At 48.2% G+C, this 17917-nt stretch overlaps 1 protein-coding gene across 1 annotated transcript in view; it reads left to right on the top strand.

The window, feature by feature from the left end:
* Positions 1-8567: 8567 nt before the first annotated feature.
* Positions 8568-17917, top strand: part of NCAN (neurocan) — a 66560-nt gene continuing 57210 nt past the window's right edge. The window contains exon 1 of the mRNA XM_082206244.1: positions 8568-8692. The gene's annotated coding sequence lies outside the window, so the exon portion shown is untranslated. The remainder of the gene's footprint in view (positions 8693-17917) is intronic.

Genomic DNA, 17917 nt, shown 5'->3' on the forward strand with positions numbered 1-17917 from the left:
GGATTCCTATATCCCAATCTAAATTAGAACAGTGAGGACTAGTATCTTATCATTTCTTTGGGGGAAGCGCAGTAGCTCAGCAGAGGTGTTTTGGTCCCAGGTTCAATCCCTGCTGGCATCTCCAGGTAGGAGGAACCCTGGGGAGCTGCTGCCAGCCTGTGTAGGCGATACTGAGGCCCCCTGTGGGGTCAGACTCAGCATAAGGCATCTTCTTGTCTTCCTACACATCCCACAGAGCTGCCAATTTGCTGGAACGCCTTCTGCTTCCAGATAAATGTGACAGGAGCGTGATCTATTGTTATTTTCTTGTGTGCGTTAGGAAGGGTTGTGTTTTGTTTTGGTATATTAACTATTCTCCCTCCTCCCCCGGCCCCCCAACCAAATGCATTTTACTGCCTCGCACATCTGGGAGATCAGATCTGCTATATCGTAGCCTCTGGCTTCTCTTCCACAGCTTAGAAAAATCAAGAGAGAGAGAGAGAGAGAGAGAGAAAGGAGGGGGAGATGAGAAATGGAAAGGGAAAGAACAAAGAGGAGTAATGCACACAGATTGCAGGCTGCTGCTCCTTCCTGACTCAGGGAGCAAGCACCAGCAGATTTTTTTGTGGGAAGGGGACACCGTTGCCAACAGGGTGTGTGCATGTGCAGTACAATTGCATCTTGCACCAAATTAATTTGCACGGTTTCAAGGTCAAAACCCAGCTGCTTAAAACCGTGCAAATTAATTGCATGCAAAGTGGAGAGCTTAAAAGCTCATTTTTTTGCACAAGCTTTTCCTGCCTTGCTTGCTGGGCAAGCCCCACTCGGCTCCTGAAGGTAGGGCTACTTGCGAGAGAGCAGTTGGAGTACACAGGGTTTTGCATGTAGGGCCATCCCTAGAACACACACCCCTTGCAAGATGCAATTGTGCTGCATATATCCACATGGGAATTGGGTGTGATAGGCAGAGAGACTGATAAATGCATCGAGCTCCCATAGAAGAATGGTGCTGTGTGTTGGAGGGGGGGTCAGTCTGGATGATGCCCTGGGTCCCTTCTAATTCTCAGAGTCCTATACCTAGCATGGCTTAGAATCTAATAGAAGATTCTGCTGCTGAAATAGCCAGACAGGTTTATTTGTTTTTTTTTTTAAATATAGATTTCATAAAATTTTCATAAATTTCACATAAAATTCCAATACATAATAATTTGGTGTGGGGTTTTTTTTTTGTTTGTTTTCTCAGCTCCCCACCCCATTTTCCACAGTGTTTATTTAATTCTATCCCTTCGCTGAGCCATATCTACAGTTTTTTATATCCTAACCGTAATATGATACTCTCTAATTCTTTTTGTTGCTCATAGTTCAAATCCTGCTTTCAAATTCATTGCATCATAATATTTCTTTAAATACTCTGAAAAAGGCCGGACGGGTTTCTTTGTAAGACAATGATCTTGGCTGGCCACTTGAGAGTTCTCACCAGAAAGCCCCCCCCCCCCAAATAATGAGCTATGGTTGCACGAGTTGTGAGGGTGCCCTCTGGACTAATGGGTGGGCATTTCCTCTAGCCCCTCACCTAGCTGCTAGGTAGAAAAACAAGAGCCAGAGTTGTGGTGGGTGAGAATGCTGAGCTGGAAGCCGGAGACACAGAGGACATGCTTGCTCTGTGCTGGACCCAAAGCTGCGAGTAATGGAGAAGCAAGTTAGGGTGCTAATGTGGCAAGACTTATGCGCAGGTTGTGTATATGTGCTCAGCTGCTTACAGCATGGTGCTGATAATGCCAAGGTTGCAGGTTCAATCGCCATACTGCATATTGCTGCCTCGCAGGGGGTTGGACTAAATGATCCTCAGGATCCCTTCCAACTCTACAATTCTATGATTCTATATCCTAAGACAGCACAGCCTCCGCTGACCTTCATTCCAAGGAATCAAACTCTGGGCAAATGCTCGGAACCCCTGGAGTCTCTTGCTGGTCAGAGATCGTTCTCTGAGCAGTGGAGGCTGGTAATCATCATCATCATCATCATCATAATTTATTTGTACCCCGCCCTTCCCAGTTCAGAAAACCGGACTCAGGGCAGCTAACAACAAATTTAAAACACATAATTTAAAACGGCATAAAATACAGCATAAAATGTGAATAACAATACATTCAGAATTAAAAAATCAGTTTAGGGGGAAAATCCATCCAATAAGCATTAGATGATCACCAGGGCTAGCTGGCTAAATTAGTCCTATTTGGGCCAGCAAGGAGACCAGGGGAGAATTAGCTGTGGGATCCCAGAGCGGGGAATCTTCATAAAAAGGGGAAGGGGAGGGAAGGAAGGAGAATAAAAGATCAGGCTAAGTTCAAATTGAAAGCCAGGTGGAATAGCTCTTCCACCAGGTTGCAGCCATCACTGAGAAGGTCCTGGCCCTGGTGGAGGATAGTCTGACTTCCTTAGGGCCCGGGACCTCTAAACTATGATTATTCATGGACCTGAAGGTCCTCTGCAGGGCAGATGAGGAGAGCTGGAAGGGACCCCAAGGGTCATCCTGTCCAGTGCAGGAATTTCATCTCAAGCATCCAGGACAGATGGCCGTCTAAGCTCTGCTGCAAAATCTCCAAGGAAGGGGAGTCAATTCCACTACTGAATGGCTCTTAGTGCCAGCTTCCTCCTCTTCCATCTCAGCGGTGCCCTGGTCACATGCACAACACACATTTAAAGCCCGGGAACTGTAGTTTGCCAAGGGTGCTGGGAATTGTAGCACCTTGCTGGGTCAGCTGTTATTCTGTTTATTGCATTTATGAGCCACCTCCCCCCCCCAGGAGCTCAATGCGGTGTACCTGGTTCTTTCTTCCTGTTTGTTTAATCCGCACAACAGCCCTGCAAGGTCGACCAGTGAGCTTCACGGAGAAGTGTGGAATTTGAACCCAGAGGCCTCCCAAGTCCTAGTCCGACTCTTCACTGCTATGCCACCATTGGCAATACAGTTCCCAGGATTCCTTGAGGAGAAAAATCAGGTTGGTGGGATATCTCAATCGGTAGAGCATAAGACTCTTGATCGCAGGTTTGTGGGTTCGAGCCCACAGGGCAGGCAAAAGATTCCTGGGCAAAAGAACCCACCGGGTTGTAGGTTCGAACCCCATGTCAGGCAAAAGATTCCTGCATTGTAGGGGGTTGGACTAGATGACCCTCGGGGTACCTTTCAGATCTACAATGCTGTGATTCTATGAAATGTGCTTTAAATGTGTGGCATGGATGTTGTTGTTGTTGTTGTTAATAATAATAATAATAATAATAATAATCAATTAAATTTGTCTGTAGCCCTTCATCCGAAGATCCAAAGGTGATTCACAACAGAAAAAATAGAAAATGAGAATACAAAATACGACTCTTGCAGGGAAGAGGAAGACTGGGGCAAAGGAGGCATTGATTAGCTCTGCCTATCATTGGCTCCTGGGGCACCCAGCACCCACCCCATTCACTCTAATGGAGAAGTCATCACTGCTTTAAATGGATGAAACTGGATAGCTCAGTTGGTTAGAGCCTGGTGCTGATAACGCCAAGGTTGCAGGTTCAATCCCTGGGGACGGCTGCATATTCCTGCATTCCAGAGGGATGGACTAGATGATCCTCGGGTTCCCTTGCAACTCTACGATTCGATGAATTTTGCCCTCCAAAGCCTTTACTGCAGCGCTGCGCTGCAGACCATCCACTGCAATTTCACTCCCGGCCCAGCTGTGCAGGACAGAGCGCTGCAGGGATTCCCTTCAGATGTGAAATTGTACCTTCCGAAATAACTCTTTTGGAAACTTTCCACCAGAAGGGATTGAAAAGACACACGCGACCTGGTTCTTTCCTCCTTCTGCCCCCCTCCCCCCCGATTCCTGCAGGTTTTCTGTCTTCCATCGTCTTTATAGACTGAATCATACATCTTTCTTTTTCACAAAAAGAAACGTGACCTAGTTTGATGGCAATTTTGCTCTTTCTTGCAGCCTAAAATAAAAAATTGCCATCACTAACCCAGCATGGATACGACTAATATTTGATCCCTGGTACCAGGAAAGAGAACTATTTTCCAAAGATGCTCTCACCACTTGATCAGAGGAAGAAGGGTTCGGTCCTTTGCAAAATGTCAAAAATGTTTTCCTCCATATCACCTAATTGTTGGAGGGCTTGTGATAAGCTTGGTACATTTAGGGCAAGTTTGTTGTCCAAAAGTAATGTTAACTGAATGTTTCTGATGATACCAATGTAGATATATTGTGAGAAGAATTGGTCTTATACATGATTTTGGCACCTAACATAGTAATTGCAACCCAACGGAAAACAACCCAAAATCTCATACTGGGTGCTATAATAGAGAAAAGGATGCATAATTTGATATTTTGACAAGTATTAGAACATCCAAGCAATTCTAATAAGATTTGGCCTGTCTTTATAACATATACAGTGGTACCTCGGGTTAAGTACTTAATTTGTTCCGGAGGTCCGGTCTTAACATGAAACTGTTCTTAACCTGAAGCACCACTTTAGCTAATGGGGCCTCCTGCTGCTGCTGCGCCGCAACCACACGATTTCTGTTATCATCCTGGAGCAAAGTTCTTAACCCGAGGTACTATTTCTGGGTTAGCAGAGTCTGTAACCTGAAGCGTATGTAATCCAAGGTACCACTGTACAGCAAAATCATCATTTTCAAGACAACTCTGGTTACAAGCAAATCTGGAACTAGACTTGATCAACTCAGTTTTGTTGTTGTTTAGTCGTTTAGTCGTGTCCGACTCTTCATGACCCCCTGGACCAGAGCACGCCAGACACTCCTGTCTTCCACTGCCTCCCGCAGTTTGGTCAAACTCATACTGGTAGCTTCGAGAACACTGTCCCACCATCTCGTCCTCTGTCGTCCCCTTCTCCTTGTGCCCTCCATTTTTCCCAACATCAGGGTCTTTTCCAGGGAGTCTTCTCTTCTCATGAGGTGGCCAAAGTCTTGGAGCCTCAGCTTCAGGATCTGTCCTTCCAGTGAGCACTCAGGGCTGATTTCCTTCAGAATGGAGAGGTTTGATCTTTTTGCAGTCCATGAGTCTCAAGAGTCTCCTCCAGCACCATAATTCAAAAGCATCAATTCTTCGGCAATCAGCCTTCTTGATGGTCCAGCTCTCACTTCCATACATCACTATTTTAAGGTCTGTCACATGAAGGATGGAGCAAGCTTGTATTCTGCTGCTTCGGAGGGCAGGACTCGAACCCATGGCTTCAGGTTACAAGAAAGGAGATTCTGACTCAACATCAGGAAGGACTTTCTGACAGTAAGAGCTGTTCAACAGGGGAACAGTCTTCCTTTCCTTCCTTGGAGGTTTTTAAGCAGAGGTTGGGTGGCCATCTGTCATGGATGATTTACTTGAGATTTCTGCATTGCAGGGGGTTGGGCTGGATGATCCTCAGGGGTCCCTTCCAACTCTATAATTCTAGGATTCTATGTCCGATCCCCAGGTAGGGCTGAGAGCTAAATGCTGCAAAAGGGAAGAAGCCTCTGAAACTTGCCATCATTTTTTTTGTCCTTTTCTCTATTCAGTAGAGGGTAGGGGGGTCTCTCAGCAGGCTCCCCCCGCCAGCTTAACACACAGATATACACCACACAGCTGCACCAGCTTAGCTAGAGACAGAGACCCCTGTATATATATGTCACAACAGAACAATGATCCCCTGCCCCGTCTGTCAATTCATAAATGGCAGGAAATAGAGTCAGTGGCTTTCGCTATGCAAAGGAGGCCTATACAATCAGATAGGAAATGAGAGACCTCCACTCTATAGGATTTCAGAGAGGGTGCCCCACACATCCTATGGAAATGAATAGGGGACTTCTTCTTTCACGAGGACGCTGCCAAAGGCAAGGAAAAAGGCTCCCCTTTCTCCATTATTCCACACCCAGCTTTGTAGGGCAAGAGAAAAAGTGCCCTTTCTGTGCAAGCTGGTGGCTGAGGTTGGTTGGCAGGGGAAGGAAGAGGGTGCCTCCTCAGCATAACCTATATCCTGTCACCCAACAACCCCCTCCTCTTGCAGCTTCTCAGGGTGTTTGCCTTCCCGCCCACCTGCTCGCCCCCGGTGAACTGATTCCTCAAGATGTCCTCTCAGATTTTTCTTCTGAACTCTCAAAATCACCCCTTTTAATGTTAATTGTCATTACAGAAGAACATTTAAAACAAATGTAGGTAGCTAATTTATAGACCCAGAAAAGATTTCAGCAGGGGTCTAAAGCTACAAAGAAGCAAAGACGCCTTCTGGAGATCAAGAAGCAGGGAGTTCCAACGGATGGGCACACCATGCTGAAATGTCTGCTCCTCACCAAAGCAGAACAAATATTATGTGCCATTTTGTAAAAGTGCAAGGCGTGCAGATGCACATAAGCCAAACAGGCACATATGAGGCAAGTAATAGAATCACAGAGTTCTAGAGTTGGAAGGGACCCCGAGGGTCATCTAGTCCAACCCCCTGCAATGCAGGCAACTTGACTGATCTCAAGCTAAGGGTTTTCGTAACAGCTTGGACTTGCCTCGTGTCTTAGCCAACCCTTAAGTCTTGCAGCCATCCCATTACCCCTTAGAACAGGCCCACTGATATCCACAGACTTTTAACTTCATTGGCTTCATTAATTCCAATGGGCCTACTCTGAATAGAAGTAGAATTAAAGTATCCTATAGTATACGAAACAGAGGGCCATCTAGTGCCGCCTCTGCAAAGCAGGAATCTCAATGAAAGCATCCATGACAGAGGGTTGTCCCCTCATTCCACCCCATCAGTTCCTCAGAAGGCAGAGGTGCTATTCTGGTCTTTTTGCCCCCAAACCTCTCTTCACTGAGAGAGCTTGATCCATTGGGAACGTTCACCTAGAACAGGGCTAGGCAACCTAAGGCCCGCCTTCTCAATCCGGCCCACGGACTGTCCTGGAATCAGTGTGTTTTTACATGAGTAGAATGTGTCCTTTTATTTAAAATGCATCTCTGGGTTATTTGTGGTGCATAGGAATTCGTTCACCCCCCCATATAGTCCGCCCCCCCCCCACAATGTCTGAGGGACGGTGGACCAGCCCCCTGCTGAAAAAGGTTGCTGACCCCTGACCTAGACCTTGCACCTCCTTAATGAGAACTCCCCACAGAAATTAACTGCTGCCCTCCCTCCTAGTTAAAACTGTAAGTTGTAACCAACAAAGGCAGAGCAGACCCATTGAAATTAATGGCCCCAAGTGAGTCAATTTTCCTTGTTTTCAAAGAACCGTAGAATTGTAGAGTTGGAAGGGACCCCAGTGGTCATCTAGCCCAACCCCCTGCAGTGCAGGGATCTCAGTGGGTCCACCCTGAGCTGGGCTAACACTGGCTCATCAGAGCCAACTCCTTGGGGCTGAGGCCCCTTTGCCCCTGAATAAAATAGTTGAGGGGTTCCGCAAAGTGAATGGGCATTGCCATTCAAATGGTGTGTGTGCACTGAGTCATGTGATCGATTATGCAGGGCAGGGCTTACCTGCCGCCCCCCCAACATTTTATTGAAGTTGTCACTCCTGCACTGGCTGTAACCCCATTGTCCTTTCTGGTGTCTATTCCTTCCTCTCTCCCCTTTTCAGCAGGACATGCAGGTCAAGATCTCTATTTGAAATACCCTTTTCACCTATGCAATCGTTACCTATAGGCGATATAGAAAGATAGGAGTGGAAGTGTTTTCAATTTTTTTCCAAATACTGAATTGCCTTTCATCGTTTCTTATGTTGTTGTTTTAGAAACTCCCCACTGTAGAATCGTTTCGAGACTGTTTATGGCAAGCCTAACCCTAATGAAAAATCAATACACCCGGATCTGGATAGGCAAGAAGCTCCTGCAAACCTCTCTCCAAACACCCACGAACTTATTTCATATTTCTTTTGCAAAAGTTGCATGCCCGAGAACTGCCCGTCGGTGCTTTGATAGCTGGAAAAAGTGTAAGTGTAAGAGTGATACTTACTCTCTCACTCTCTCTCTCTCTCTCTCTCTCTCTCTCTCTCTCTCTCTCTCTCTCTCTCTCTCTCTCTCTCTGTGTGAGTGTGTGGATGTCTGTGTGTCTTTATAGGAAACCATGCGCATGCGCACCTGATACTCTCTTTCTTCATTCCCCCCCCCCTGCTTTCCCAGTTCTGCCTTGCATTACCATCAGTCCCACCAGCAGCTGCTATTCCTCTCTAACTGGGCGTGCAGGTGGAAGAGAGAAAGAGAGAGCAGGAGCCCAGGCGTGGTCGAGAAGGCGAGAGGGGAGAGGCGAGACCCCCACCCCTCAACCATCACCACCCCCCCCCCATGGAGAACCAGCGGGGCGCCACGAAAGGGTCCCTTCGACACCAGCCTCTCTGCAGTTTCCCCCCAGGCTGATCTGGGCTGCCTGCCCCCTTTGTTTCCAGAGCTGCGAGCGAGGATTGGCTGTAGGGAACCCCCCTTCTACAAACCCACTCACCCACCCACCCTGCCCCTCTTCTCCTCCCCCCTCCATCCTCTCCTTTGCAGGGGATGCTGCTGGTGGGCTCAGCCCCCTCTGAGTGGGTCCTCCCACCCCGCACACCCCACCTTTGAAACATCGTCCTAACCGTCGCCTCCTCCGCCGCTGCTTGGAGAAGCGAGAGAGGGCGAGGGAGAAGTCTTCTCTTTCCTGCGGGGAGAAGCGATGCATTCCTGCAGACTCTGAAAAAAAGGAGGCACAGGAGTCAGAGGGTCAGGTAGGGGCGTGTTTGTTTGTTTGTTTGCATTTTAAAAAAATAGCACCCAACCCCTCCCCAAAAACCAGCCCTAACTTCATTGAAAATCTTGTTTTGCAAATATTAGGATCAGCTGAATTTAAAATACGTTATTCTCTGATTCTGTCCGGGAGACCTCTGTCTCTTTTCCTGCAGGGATGTCATTTCATTTCACTTGGGGGCAGGATCGCTCGGGGGTTGAAGGATGGGGAGGGGGCACTGATGGCAGAGAAAGTGTGTATTATGGGGGAGTCTCTCTGTGTGTGTAATAACTCGCCCCTTTGGGGAGCTTCTGGGGAGAAGCGTTTGTTTCCATTTATTGGGGGGGGGGAACGACCAGCTGCAAATCTCCTAAATCTGCCAGTCCCCAAAGGAAATGAAGCCTTTTTTCTTTTCTTTTTTGCGATCTGAGAGAGAATATGGGAGATCCTTGGGCGAAGGAGTCCTCCCTGTTTCATTTGGGGGAAGGGAGGGGAGGGAGATTCCTGCTTGTCCACTTCAAGCACCTGGAAACTGGCCAGCTGCAAAAATTTGCAGTCCCCAAAGCAAATGAGTCCTCTCTCTTTTTGTTGCAATCTGCTAAGAGAATAGAAGTGTTTGGAAATGTAGCTGCCTTTTCCCTGTGTGTGTTGTCTCCAGCACAGAGTGAAAAAGGACTTATTTTGAGGGGTGTAGGGGGGAATAAGCTAATCCAAAGAAAGGCAGGGAAAGAATTAGAATTTTGGGAGTTCAGGGCTTGGCATGGTGTTAGCTCTGGTGAATGGGAAGGAAAAGGGAGGAAGGTGGAGCCCTTCCAGTCTAAAGTGTGTTGGTGTGTAAGTGTAAGAACAAGCTAAATGAAAGAAAAAGAGAACACTGGGCAAAAGAAGCAGAAGAAAATCCTTTGGGTTGCCAGAGAGCAGGTCTGTTTTTAAAACACACACACACCCCCACACCCCCACACACCCCAACATCCTTTGGGAATCCGAACCCAGGGAAAGATAAAGTGTGAAGGCAGAGAGTTGTGTGATAATGAGATGGGTAAGCTCTTGAATAATACAGCTTTACGCTTGTTAGAAAGGGAGGAGAGGAATTGCACAGGGGTGAAAACCTGCTGACATCTGGGTGTTGTGTGAACAGGGAGAAAGAGGGGGGGTGCCTTGTTTCCAGGGGGCTGTGCAGAAGGGGACCAGCAGGTCTGGGAAAGGGGCGAGGAGAGGCTGGCGTGGAAGGGATGGGTGTCATTTGAAGATGACAATGGTAGTAGTAGTAATAGCAATAATAATAATATCAGCAGCAGCAGCAGCAGCGATAACAGGAGATTGTGCTTGCGACTCATGAGTTGGTGATCCAAAATGCAGCATGAGGAGTGAGCTATGTGTGGCGCTAGAAGGCTTTGTTGCTCAGTGGGAGGGGGGCAGAAGGTTCGGATGCACCCGTACTTCTAGAGGGGGCTGGGAAGGGTCTGGCACCTGGGAGAGTCTCCCCCCCCCAGCTTCCTTTAGCCCCTGTATGCAGACCCACAAAGAGTTGGCAGAGCAGGAGATTCAAAATCTCTGGGTCCTGGGTTTGCCCCACCTTGGGCAAAAGATCCCAACTCTACAATTTTATGGTTCTACAAGGACTGGAAATTTGCTTTGTTTTTTAAAAGGAAAGGACAGCAGCCCAGCGGGTTGGGTCATCTAGGTAAGACCACAAGACTCACTGCCTGAAACGCTAGAGAGATGCTGCCAGTCTGTGCTGACAATATTTAGCTAGACGGACCCAACGGTCTGGCTCAGAATAAGGCAGCTTCCTGTTCGTTCCGAACCAGGAGGACTGGGGTCTTACTTTGAAGAGAAGGAAAGGACCACAGCTCATGGGTGGAGCGGGAGAAGTAGTTCCTTGCCGCAAGCCCCAAAGAGCTGCTGCCAGTCAGTGCAGACGATATTGGGCTAGATGGACTCGGTATAAAGCAAGTTCATAAGTTCCCATTAAATCAGCCCTTTGTTCACAAGTATGCGGACCAGCCTCCGTGTATGCTGAGGTCCCAGGTTCAATCCCAAGGAGGAGTGTGGGAGACCCCCACCCGAAATTCTGGAGAGCTGCTGCTGGTCAGTGTAAGTGATACTGTAAGCATGGATCCAATGACATGAACTTGGTGTTGGAGTCCTTGTATGTTTCACAGATCCCAAGAGGGGAGAGGTCACTGTGGGGGGAGCATTCAGGAAAAAAGCACCCGGTGGGTGGGCTATCATTATCGTCCATTATCTTTCCTGCAAATGCCAACCGTTCCCTAATATGGGAGAGGGGAAAGTGGAGTTATTTCCTAGACCCATAGAATTGCGGAGTTGGAAGGGACCCTAAGGGTCATCTAGTCCAACCCCCCTGCAATGCAGGAATCTCAGCTGACGTATCCATGGCAGAGGGCCACCCAACCTCTGCTTAAAAACCTCCAAGGAAGGAGAGTCCACCACCTTCTGAAGGAGTCCCTTCCACTGTCAAACAACTCTAGAAAGTTCTTCCTGATGTTTAGTTGGAATCTCCTTTCTTGTAACTTGAAGCCACGGGTTCGAGTCCTGCCCTCAGGAGCAGGAGAAACCAAGCTCGCGCCCTCTTCCATGGGGCAGCCCTTGCATATTATTTTATTGCAATACAAGTGGTATATGAGTATTGAGGAAGAAATAAAACCAGGAGGATAAAGGTGTTTAAACCTACTCTTTGTCCCATGGAGAGTAGACCCATTGAAACGGACACTGTAAACTTGTGGGTGTCCAACGAAGCTCAGTGCTGGAAGATTCAGGATAGGTGGAAGAAAGGACTTCTTCGTGCAAGTGCAGAGTTCATCTATGGAACTCCCTGCCACAGGAGGTAGAGACAGCTGCCAACTAGGATGACTTTAAAGGCACATTCATGGGTGAGAAGGCTAAGGCTGGCTGCCAGACACAATGGCTCTGCTTCTGAACACCAGTTGCTGGAAACTGCAGGAGGGGAGAGCGGCTCTGGCGCTCAGACCTGCTTGAGGGTTTCCCAGGAGAGGAGGCTGGACCAGGTGGGGCAGTGGCCTTATCCAGCAGGCAGGCTCTGAAAGCCTTGGAAGCATGGAATCGTAGAGTTGGAAGGGACCCCAAGAGTCATTTAGTCCAGCCCCCTGCAATGCAGGAATCTTTTGCCCATGGTGGGGCTTGAATTCAAGACCCTGAGATTAAGAATCTTGGATGATGATGATCACCTTATGGAACTTCCCAGTCCAGAGGCAGCCTGTCTATATTCCCAGGTTCTTATGGGTGACAACAGGATGCTGCAAAGCTTGGGCCACTTTTGTTCTGATCCAGAAGGCTCTTCTCATCTTTTGTTCATTTGCTTTCTTATTTCTTAAATCTCACTCTCCTCCCCAGTCCTAGCCAGAGGTTTCAGGCTGCAGGGGTTTCCAGGGAGCTGACTTGCCCCTCCTGCAGATTGCCTTTGTTGAAACCAGGCTCTCTAAAAACCTCAGGGACAAAGGATTCCGGTGCTGGTGGAAAAGGGTCCCCTGAACACCCTTATTCCACAGTGTACAAGAAAGATGTGGGGCGAAGCCAGTGCAGAGGGAACTGTCCTCTGCACATGCCCAGAGGAACATGTCTCCGGTGGTTGTGCTGCAAGACCTGAGTTGGGAAATGGCTGCAGAGCTGAGCTTTCTAATTAAGGCTTCAGGGTAAAGTGTTATGTAATATCTATGTTGCTCACAAGAAATTGCCGTTCTGATCCCAGCTCATTGAGATCAGCTGGGTTTATGTTGCAGTTTTATTTCAGCTGCCTACGCAGAAGTAACTTTGACTGAGCTCTGTGGGGTGTGCTGCCTAGTAAGCCTGCACAGGAGACTGAAGCCTCTGTCTTTGGGTCGATGTGAATCACTGTTGCAAAATGGGGGCTTTGTAGCAATCAGGGCTGCCTTTCTGCTGTTTGAAATTTTTTAATATGCTTTTCGTCTTACTTGTTGTGGCCGTCAGGTTTCATATTTGCGAAAGCACAGTGCTCCCCCCCCTTTTCACTCTGTTAGTCTGTGGAACTCCCTTCTGCAGGATATGAGATCTGGTGTGTTGTGGTTAGATTGCTGGACCAGGTCTCCTGTTCAAACCTCCAAGCAGCCCTGAAGCTCACGCAGCCTTGCGCAGCCAAAACTACTTCACAGTTATACGGATAAAAACGGGGGGGGGGGGGGAACCTTCACAGCTTAGATGAAGGCTGATATTATTATTTTTTAAAAGTGTAATAAAAAGCTGGACAGATTAATGGAAGACATTACATCTATCAGCAGCCTTGATCATTTTGGATGATCCCCTCTTCCTGTTTGTCAATACCCTTCTTAAGTTGTGGGGGGTTGGACTAGATGACCCTTGGGGTCCCTTCCAACTCTACCATTCTATGATTCTGTGATCCACAGAGAAAATTGTGGGATATACCGTAAATGTGGTCTACAAAAAGTACAGGGTTTTGGGGGGTCAAGGCAGGACAGGCTCCAAAACTGTTCAGGACCTGGGACAGCTCCTCATGGATGCTTTCAGGACCAACAGAAAGGCCTTGGCTGAGCTGAGCCTTTATATCCCTCAGAGAACATTTTATTTCATAGAATTATAGAGTTGGAAGGGTCCACGAGGGTCATCCAGCCCAACCCCCTGCAATGAGGAAGTCTTTTGTCCAATGTGGGGCTTAAACCCACGACCTTGAGATTAAGAGTTCCATGCTCCGCCGACAGAGACATCTATTTATTTCTTGAGGTCAAATCCCACTTTTGTCCCACAAAGGGCTCAAGGTGGCATAGATAGCTCACCACTGCTCCTCAGTTCCCGCAACAACCTTGCGAGGTAAGTTAAGATAGGCAGCAACTGCCCCCACCCAACGTCACACCCAGCCAGCTTCATGGCCAAGTCGGGGATTCAAACCCAGGTCTCTCCCACATCCTAATCCAACCCTCTAGCCACTACACCACGCTGCCTCTCTAGTAGGCTGATTTGCACATAAGGCGGTGGTTTTCCGTTCGGAGGGTTTTCCAAAGAGTTCTGCCTATGGGTTGTTGGTGGGTCCCTGGGCAGGTTGCAGGGAGTCTTTGAGATCTCTGGAGTCGACGTATAATTGGAACCTGAGGCTTGATAACCGGCGATGGGGTGAAATCTTTGCACTAATTCAGCCGGTCGGATGTGCCAGGGGGAAAACGTCCAGATGGCCAGCGGCAATTAACTTTGGAACTCTCTTTAATTTGCAATCAAAGTGTTCATTGGCTAATTGTGACAATTCATCAATGGAACGTTTTCTAGTGGTTCCCTCCCTCCCTGCCTTATGCCAATCCACTCCAGTGACCGATATTCAGAGCTTTATGAAACAAGCTCTCCCTCAATGGATTCTGCAAGACAGCAATCATATCCCCCTTTACCTGGGAGTAAGCCCCTTAAAACACTCTTCTTTTCTTTTTGGCAAAATGCAACTTCTCCGCCCCCAATTTCATCTTCCCTTGTGGGATATATACAGGAAAAGAGGAGGCTTAGGAGTGAACCCTACACAAATCTTGAGGGGAGTCCCTAAGACGGTTGGATGGCACCTTGTACACCTCCTTCTTGCAACTCTTGCAGCCAGCTGGTGCCAAACGTCTTGCTCTGCTTTCCTTCCGACCCCCTCAGTGAGGCCGGAAGGGGGATCTTGACCTCTGGGCAGCCCAGGACCTCCAGACACTTTGCCCAGGTTTGCGCCGTGGGGAGGCCATTTCAGTGCTGCTAACACAGTGCTTTGACTTCACTCCTGTCTCTTGAGACAGGCAGATGCCAATAATGTCTCTCTCTCTCCTGTGACTGCTCATATATTGTGGGATTCACTCGCAAGAGACTCTGCCACAAGGCTAAGACCTCCCTGTTCAGACAAGCCTTCGGAAACTTTTAGCTGAGATTCCTGCATTGCAGGGGGTTGGGCTGGATGACCTTTGGGGGTCCCTTCCAGCTTTATAATCCTAGGATTTTAGAAACACTAAGGTCCAGGCAATGCTGACCATTCAGCTGCTGTGAGGACAAACTGGATTTTAATTGTTGGTCCTGATGTCTTTTAACTATTGCTTTCATAGAATCAACGAATCATAGAAGGGTAGAGTTGGAAGGGACCCCTGGGGTCATCTAGTCCAACCCCCTGCAAAGCAGGATCCTCAACTAAAGCATCCAGGGCAGATGGCCATCCAAACTCTGCTTAAAATCCTCCAGGGAAGGGAAGGAGTTTCCTTTGATTACTTTGAAGTTTGTAATGATGTTTCTAAGTGTTGGGAGCTGCCTTGAATCCCAACTTTGGAGAAAGGCAGGATATAAGCACATTAAATACAGAGAGAGAAAGAGAGAATCGCTTGTCAAAACCTCCAGGTGATTTACATAAAATATACATTGAAATGACCAATAAAAACGAGATATTAAAAACAAGTTAGCTTCACCCAAAAAAGTAGCCAGAATTAATATATATATATATATACAGAACAGAATACAGTGGTGCCTCACAAGACAAAAATAATTCGTTTTGCGAGTCTTTTCGTCTTGCGATGTTTTTCGTCTTGCGAAGCACGGTCCGTCGCAACTGCACCTCTTCAAGCGGCTTTAAGAAAAAAGCGCAAGACGTTTTTGTCTTGCGAAGCAAGCCCATAGGGAAATTCGTCTAGCGAAGCAACGCAAAACTGAAAAACCCTTTCGTCTAGCGAGTTTTTCGTCTTGCGAGGCATTCGTCTTGTGGGGCACCACTGTAAAGCTATCTTTTAAAAGGCATGTCAGGTGTACTTGCCTGAGTATCCTTTTTCTATCAGGCACTGATAACGAAAGAGTGAAGGCACCTACCAGGGTAGCATAGTGGTTAGAGCAGGCACCCCCGACCTGTGGCCCTCTAGATGTTTTGGCCTACAACTCCCATGATCCCTAGCTAACAGGACCAGTGGTCAGGGATGATGGGAACTGTAGTCCAAAACATTTGGAGGGCTGAAGGTTGGGGGTGCCTGGGTTAGAGCATTAGACTAGGACTTGGGAGAGACCAGGGTTCAAATCTCCCCACTCTGCCATGAAGCTCACTGGGTGGTGGCTTTGGGCCAGTCCCTGCCTCCCAAAGAATCATAGAGTTGGGACCCCCAAGGTTCATCTAGTCCAACCCCCTGCAATGCAGGAATCTCAACTAAAGCATCTGTGAGTCTCAGCCTAACCTACCTCAGAGGGTTGTTGTGGGGACTGCAGGTACACCACCTTGAGCTCGTTGGAGGAAGGAGCCTTACTGGTCACATCACTGGTCCAATTATCTCAGTGCTGGCGACACTGACTGGCAGCAGCTCTCTGAGGTTTTCAGGCAAGGGATCTGTCTCTGGCCCTAAGACAGATCTGGTGGGGAATGAAACTGGGCCCTTTTGCATGCAGAGGCGATGCTGTAACCCAGGGTACCCATGGCTTAGAGCAGACTTCCTCAACCTCGGCCCTCCAGATGTTTTGAGACTACAATTCCCATCACCCCTGACCACTGGTCCTGCTAGCTAGGGATCATGGGAGCTGTAGGCCAAAAACATCTGGAGGGCTGAGGTTGAGGAAACCTGGGTTAGAGTATCAGATCAGGACCTGGGAGAGACCAGTGTCTGAATCCCCACTGGGCCAGGACACTCACTGGGTGACTGGGGGGGCCAGGCACTGCCTCTCTCAGGCTAACCAGCGGTTCTCAACGTGTGGGTCCCCAGATGTTGTTGGACTACAACTCCCATCATCCCTGAGCTCTGGCCTTGCTAGCTAGGGGTGATGGGAGTTGTAGTTCAACAACATCTGGGGACCCACAGGTTGAGAAAGGCTGGTCTAACCTATCTCACTGTTAAATGGAGAGTCGCGTGAGCCTTGGAGAATAGCTGTGATTTCTTCAGCTGCGATTCCTGATTTGCAGCGGGTTGGGCTAGATGACCCCTTGGCCAACTAGCAATAAATATCAGTGCAATAAATATCAACAAATAAATGAAATGGTCCATTGGCCCTGCGATAATAAGAATTGTCTCATTGGGCCGGCCTGAAATTCCCAACTGAGACAGAATCTCTCCCCCCTGCCCCCCTCTCTCTCCTTCTCTGCAGAGTGGGTGTAACTTTTCTCCTTCTCGATTTCCCTTCAATATGGTGTGAATTTGGACCATCTGCCTTTTGGGGGGAGGGGACAAGTTTGGCATTTTGGAATCGAGGCGAGGAAAGGTAGCACATGGCAACCGTCCGAGCCAAAAATGTAAATATCATCAAAAGAAACAGGGGATCCAAAAATGAATCTAGGTTCGGATGCAAAATTGTGGCTGGCTGCATATTTGCGGGGTGGAGTGTGGGTGTGGTGAGGCCAGCAGGTCAGTGGTTAGAGCATGGATAGGCAAACTAAGGTCCGGAGGTCGGATGCGGCCCAATCGCCTTCTAAATGCGGCCCGCGGACGGTCCTGGAATCAGCGTGTTTTTACATGAGTGGAATGTGTCCTTTTGTTTAAAATGCATCTCTGGGTTATTTGTGGGGCATAGGAATTCGTTCTTTTTTTTTCCTTTCCAAAATATAGTCCGGCCCCCGACAAGGTCTGAGGGACAGTGGACCGGACCCCTGCTGAAAAAGTTTGCTGACCCCTGCCGCTAACCACTAGGCCAAAAAGGTTCTAATCTTGGGCCTTTAAGTTCACAAAGCTCTTATCCTACCTCAAGGTTGTCATCTGCACTAGCCAGATGTTTAACTGAGAGTCAATCACAGTCAGTCCATCCTTTGAAAAATAAGACTTTTAGAGGCTTCTTGTCTCAAAATGGCAACTAGACATTCTGTTTTGGTGACTGCAACCTCGGTTTAATGAGCCAGTTGGTGCCTGGCTTATACATCTGAATTTCTAACCCTGGGAGAGAGTCCTCTAGTCTTCAGCTCCTGCTCGTGGGTTTCTCAATTGGGGCGTCTGGGACGCCACACGACTAGGATGCTGGACTAGGTGGGGCACTGGCCGCATCCTGCAGGTACTTCTTACGGCTGTGTCATTTCCCCCACAGCATTCTCTGGACCCTGGTGTGAATCTCGGTCGAAAGGGCTCTGCAACTGCTCCACAAAGAGAAGGGAAGTTGCAGCAAAGCTTTGCGTAGGGTCTGGAGAGAAGGGGCGGGGGATATATCCGGTATCCTGCCAAGATTTAAATTGCATTTTATGTGAACCTAATCACCAATCACCAGATTGGCATATTCATGAGTGCTATGAATTATTCAAGTTGTAGCAGATGTGGGG

The sequence above is a fragment of the Podarcis vaucheri genome (genome assembly GCF_965113315.1).
Source record: "Podarcis vaucheri genome assembly, chromosome: 18".
Classification (NCBI taxonomy): Eukaryota; Metazoa; Chordata; class Lepidosauria; order Squamata; family Lacertidae; genus Podarcis; species Podarcis vaucheri.